At 36.1% G+C, this 6,807-nt stretch overlaps 1 pseudogene across 1 annotated transcript; it reads right to left on the minus strand.

Annotated features, from left to right (window-relative positions):
- Positions 1-3,324: 3,324 nt before the first annotated feature.
- LOC116531290 lies at positions 3,325-5,991 on the minus strand (annotated as a pseudogene). The gene has a single exon (XR_004260352.1). The product of XR_004260352.1 is annotated as a heterogeneous nuclear ribonucleoprotein K pseudogene (transcript).
- Positions 5,992-6,807: the final 816 nt, after the last annotated feature.

Consider the following 6,807-nt stretch of genomic DNA (forward strand, 5'->3'; position numbering starts at 1 on the left):
AATATATACATGTATATAATACATATACATATATGTAATAATATATACATGTATATAATACATATACTATATATATTACATGTCTAGTAATAGTATGTATTAATATACACATGTATATATATAGAGAGAGAAGCAATGAAAAGTATAAACTAAGAAAAGTTTACAAGAAATGTGTAAAAGCTATGTGAAAAGCTATGAGAAGAAGAAACTCAGACTCTACTGAAGGCTTATAAATTGTTCAATTACAATGTTCTCAAATAGAAAGATTTATAGTTACAAATGTAAATGAAAGCACCTTTCCAACTAAAAAGTAAAACATATCCAACCAAAGAAAAAGGTATGATCTTGTCTGTGTGTTTTTAGGCAATAACATTAAATTTCAAAATACAGATTTGTTGAAAGAAAAAAGAAGATATGCCATATAAAGAGGAATAATTGAAAAACTGTGGTGACTGTATTAGCATCAATTAAAACTGACATTATAGATAAAAGAAGACATGTCAAAATGATAAGATTATTAAATAATCAAGAAGACATAGCAATGCTAACTGTGCAGACTATTCATTTCGAAATACATTAAGAAGGACTTCCACTTCCGGAAAGATGGAATATATGTACTTTTCAATATTTCTTTTGCTAAGTACAACCAAAATATCTGGTAATTATAGATACAACAAATGTAAGAAGACACTGCAAGGTGGAGAGAGGACAGCAAAAAGGCCAGAGGCCACAGTATCTGAGGAAAATCACTCATCATGCCAAAAGGCAGGATAATCTGAAATTGGATGAGAAAAGATAATTAACAGATGACAACACCAAGATGACACAAATGTTGGAATTAACTGGCAAGGATTTTAAAGCAGCCATCATAAAATTTCTTTAATGAGCAATTATGAACATGCTTGAACAAATAAAAAGAAAGTAGAAATAGCAAAGAAATAGAATGTCTGAAAAAAGAAATAACATATGCTAGGAAGAACCAAATAGAAATCTTAAAACTAAAAAAATTAATAATAACTGAAATAAAACACTTAACAGATTGATGGAACAAAGTAATGGGAGAGGACAGACTCTGAAGCTAAAACGGTAATTACGCAATCTAGACAACAAAAAGATTTAGACTAAAAACATAAAGAAATAAAATAAAATGAACAGAATCCCAGGAACTTGTGCAGCTACAACAAAATATTTAACAATCTTGTCATTGGAGTTCCAGAAGAGAGGAATGAGTAGGGCTGCAAAGTATTCAAATAAACAATGCCTGAAACTTTCCCAAAGTTGGTCCCAAAAAAGTATGTAAACCTAAAGATTCAAGAAGCTGAGAAAATCTCTCAAATTGGATAAATCCACAGAAATTCAGATCAAGATAGATCACTGTAAAACTTTTGAAAAGAAAGGGAAAAAATATTGAGGGCAGCCAAAGGAAGAAAAAAAGGAAAAATGGAGGAAGGAGAAGAAGGAAGGGAGGAAAAGAAGAGAAAAGAGGAAGGAAGGGAGTGAGACAAAAAGGAGGGAGGGAATGTCAGGAGAAGGAAGACAGCGGAGAAGTCATCAGATGCCACACGGGTCAGAAGGAAATGGAACACATTTTTCAAGGGCTTAAAGAAAAGAATTGTCAACCCAAAGTTCTGTGTCAATTAAAAATATTCTTCAGGACCTGGCCCAGTGGCTCATGCCTGTAATCCCAGCACTTTGAGAGGCTGAGGTGGGTGAACCATGAGGTCAGGAGTTTAAGACCAGCCTGGCCAACATGGTGAAACCTGTCTTTACTAAAAATACAAAAATTAGCCAGGCTTGGTGGTAGGCACCTGTAATCCCAACTACTCAGGAGGCTGAGGCAGAGAACTGCTTGAATCCAGGAGGCAGAGGTTGCAGTGAGCCAAGATTGTACCACTGCACTCTAGCCTGAGTGACAGAGCAAGACTCTGTCTCAAAAAAAAGAAAAAAGAATATATATATTCTCTATATATATATATCCTTCAGGAACAAAGGAGAAATCAATGCACTCTGTAATAAAATACCCTTTAAAACATGTAAAATATGTATAATAGTAAATATTTTCACTGAATCCTAAAAGTATATATCATTTTTGCTTTGCTGGTAAAGGCAACATTAAACTGTAAACACTTCATAATTTTTAAAATAACTATTATTGCTTTTTAAATTATTAAAAATATTTCATTAAAGACATATCATGAATGGTCTTACTTTTCCCTGATCATTTAAATTACATAAACTGTTTTGTGTAATACACCAAAACTTCTCTGTGATAATAAAGATACAAACATGCTATTTATAAAAGTTAAACTTTTCAGATTTTTTTTTCAGGAAATTTGGATACTTTGTGAAAAATAAAATTAATAATTGCAATAATAAATCAACATTAAAATAGCCCTTGGAAGATCCTTGGATTCAGAATAGTATAGTAACAGGCAACAGAGCAAGACTGAACAGAATCCTGTGGCATAAATTTGCAGTATTTGTCTTGGATATCATGATAATCCATTGCCAAATGGTATTTTCTATGCACTGCAACATGTATTGATGTATCCTTTTCTCTCTGGTAAAAAATATTGCACTTTCTGTTTGGTTGCTATGTATATAAAACTGGTTTCCAAGGTTTCCTGGGCTTGCAACCAGATCCATGTGCAACCATCACCAGGATCATTAGAGGAATTTGCTCCTGCCCTAGTTTTTGGGTTCATCTTTTTCCACATCATTATTCAACCCAACCTTGACCATTCCTAAGACTTAATAATTGTTCTACAATTGTTCTTTAACAAGCTAATGATCTTTAATAAGCCAATTGTACTGTATGATGCAAAATTTCTCAAATTACATGGTAAAAGATTTTAACAGCTTAGCATAGAAAAAGAATTTTTATTCAAATAAATAAGTGACTCTTGGACACTGCTTTCTCCTTATATGGAAATCATAAAGCTTGACAAGAAAGTCCAACTATCCTGTGGTAACCCTGACAGAAGACTGGTAGAGATTGTAGCTGGAGATTACTGAGAAACATGTTGTTACTAAACTCTCAAACAGTGTAATGAGTGATTTCCCAACACACTAAAGTGGTTGGAAGAGCTAAAGTTATCATCCAAACAATGAAAGCTCCAAAATTTACTTTTGAGGAAAAGATACATTTTAGGATTTTAGCATTCAAATATTTAGTATGCAGTTGTGCAGCTGTCAACACACTGGATCTGCCTTCCATCTCTCTTGACCATATTTTAGAGTTAGAGGAGCTTGCTGACCTGGTTTTCTTGAAATTATAAAGATTTCTTGAATTTTAAGTCAAATAAAGATTTTTCTTTTTCTTTCTTTTTTTTTAACTTTTTTCATCTTTTTTTGAATTGTACACAAACATTTCCTACATAATCCAACATACAACAGAGAAATGGTACATCTTTTTCTTTCAATTTGCATACAATGGAAAAACAAGTATATATATATTTTACAAAGTTTAACTAATAAGACACTAGAGCAAGTTGACAGTTTAAGTCTATAGGTGAGAAATTATCTAATAAAAATAATCAATTTTTTTAAGCATCAGTCACTTCCATAACCAAGTGTTATTTTGATAATAAAACTTGCTGCCAATCAGAATACTGGTATATACGCATACCATTACTCAACTTGTAGTACTGCTCCCCACCTTAGCTCTTTACAACTACTAACATAGAAAATTGTTGAAAAGCAGGGGCAAGCATTTGCAAAAAAACAAAAAATCCCCAGCTTATTATAAGCATGAATATGATGGAATTTCTTCCCAGCAATAGACTTTCAAACCACCAAGAAATCACTAGAACTAAGTATGCCAAGTTATTTTGCCTATGCCCAAGAAGAGATCCACTTATATATCCAACAGAGTTGCTGAAAATCAAATTTAGTGTTCAGTTTGGGGGTGGGTTGGGAAATTCAGCCACCATTTTAAAATGACTGTCTTAAAAAAAAATGACCACCAAAAATAGGTTCACTAAATTCATTTTTAAAATCATAAAACGTTTCTTACAAAAGAGCATTACATTCTGCACACTGCTCTGAACAGATGCCAGGGACATGTGGACTATTGTTATTTTCCTCCCTGTCCCTCCCCACCCAAATGTTACAGTGACCACAAAGCAAGGTGTTCACAATAATTACATGGGGGGAATTTTTTTTAAACCACCAACAATAACAAAAAATAAAATCCACTCACTCTGCTGCTGTTTCAAAATTTAAATGTTAGTTTTTGCACACCCTCCCACCCCCCCAACCCTGTTTGTAAGGAACTAAAACATTACATCTGGTGAACAGCAAAGATTTCACTACACCTCAAATGCAGAACACCTATGAAGCAGAGGAATGTTGGCTTTTTAAACAGAAGCAGATAAAAAAAAAAAAAGATGCAGGACTCCTTCAGTTCTTCACTAGTCTTAGAAAAACTTTCCAGAATACTACTTCACACTATAAAAAAGAAAAAATATCTTGCATTAGAATCCTTCAACATCTGCATACTGCTTCACACTGTTCTGCAGCAGATACTGTGCATTCTGTATCTGGTCCTGTGTTCCTGTAATGGTAATGATCCGATCTTCGGATCCTTCTAAAGGCTCATCAACTTTGATCGAAGCTCCCGACTCATGATGGATTTGTTTAATCCGCTGACCACTTTTGCCAATAATAGATCCAGCCAAATCTTTAGGAATAGTTACTTGTGTAGTAATAATAGGTCCACCAAGATCACCATATGAGCCACGACCCCCTGCATAGGAATAATCATATCCGGAGCCACCCTGTGGTTCATAAGCCATCTGCCATTCTGACGGGCTCCATGTGTCTATTGCAGAGTCCCAAGTTTCATCAGCACTGAAACCAACCATGCCATCGTAACGGTCTCCAGGTCTTCCTCTTCTGTCATAAGCCATGAGGTCTCCCCCTCTAGGTGGTGGTGGTGGTGGAGGAAGAGGAAGATCCGAGCTCTGCTACCACCCCGGCCACCCCGTCCGGGAGGAGAGGGAGGTGGTCCTCGACGAGGGCTCATATCGTCATAATCTCTTCTAGATGGAGGCATGGGGCGCCCACCCCGACCAGGAGGCATTCTGTCAAAACCACCTCTTCCCCGCATGGGAAATCCCACTGGGCGTCCACAGCGGTCATCAAACATCATTGTAAAACCACCATAATCATAGGTTTCATCGTAAAAATTAGGATCGTAAGGCTGTGCAGGTCCTTTGATGGGAGACTCAGATATAAGATCAAGGATGATCTTTATGCACTCTACAACTCTATCGGGTTTTCCTCCAATAAGAACAACTCTGTCAGTGGAATGAGGACAGCATTCCTGGAAAAGCTTGATGGTTGTTTGAGTGTTCTCTCGAAGTTCTTTGATTTTAGCACCTTTGACCCCAGTAATTCCTCCTGCTACACTCTGATGAATCAACAGCCTCAACTCGCAGTCAAAGTCACTTCCTTTATAGTGTTGGTACTCTTCCAAGGTAGGGATGATTTTCTTCAGAATTTCTCCAATTGTTTCAATATCAGCACTGATACTCAATATGCGCTCGGGGCCACTGCTGTCTGGGACTGAAACACTGGCATTGTAGTCTGTACGGAGAGCCTTAATATTCTTGCCTCCTTTTCCAATCACTGCCCCAGCATTCTTGCTCTGAAGCAGAATGCGTAATTCAACCATCTCATCAGTGTTTCTAGATCTTTTAAATGCTTGTTCCTCTTCCATATCTTCTGCAGGGCGTTTACCAAATTCACCATTTCAGTATTAGGGAAGGTTTCTTCTGGCTGTTCAGTTTCCATATTCTTGCATTAAATGGACACACCAATCAGTTATTATATATCCTCGCAGAGCAGAACTGAAGTGTTCTGGGTTGGACCAATAACTGACACCCCCGTGCTGCAGTAGCCTATAGGCAGCTAACAAGTGAGACACAGGGAAGATGTCGAGGTCAGTGCAGCAGAGAAACAGAGGATAATGGCGTCTCAAGATTTTTCTTTTTAGAAGTTTTCTTCTTCTAGAAACACATTGTTCTTTCTCTTTTTTAAAGCAGATCACCTTCAAAATGAATTTAATGGCCAGAAATTATAAAATTAATTTTTATAAATTAGAAGTCAAAGGTTGAAAATATTTTTTTATCCTGTATTTTATAAAATATTTATTTTAATACAGTAGATTTTTCATCCACCTATTTGGCTTCTATGTAAGAAAACAGTCAACCACAAGTGATTACAATGGTTGAATGTTTTCATAAATAGAAGCCAAATCAGTGGATGAAAAATGTACAGTACTGGAAATGAAGTAGGGATTTAAAAATGCAATCATCTTATTAGTTTTTTCTTGAACATTAAACTCACCAAGGAACCACATCAGGGTTGTGCTTTGTGCCACCACCCCACCATCCCTGGAGAAATTCATAGCACCTCTATATTGTGGCAGCCTAAAGAAAAGTAACTAAGGAAAACCCAACTTCAGCCAGAACTGCAGGAGCCATTTCTGAAATTCACATATGCAGTATCTTCAATGAAGGAGAGAAGACACTGCCCTGGGAGGTCTTTGCCTTTGGTCTGGGCACACCACCTTCCTCATGACATATCAGGTGGTAGCATCATAAATGTTCATAATACATTGAAGGAAAAACTATAGCTATAGAATACATTTATTTATTTTAGCAAAGCCTGGAGAAATCAAACATCAATGGCACAGAACAAGTTTTTGAATAGAGCCCAAGAACTCACTGTGATTTGCATTCATGTAAACACCTACATTTTTTCGTTAACTGAACTGATTTAACAGCTAATTAAAACTAGTCA

This window comes from Sapajus apella, unplaced genomic scaffold (genome assembly GCF_009761245.1).
Source record: "Sapajus apella isolate SASKATOON/1434 unplaced genomic scaffold, GSC_monkey_1.0 scaffold70, whole genome shotgun sequence".
Taxonomy (NCBI): domain Eukaryota; kingdom Metazoa; phylum Chordata; class Mammalia; order Primates; family Cebidae; genus Sapajus; species Sapajus apella.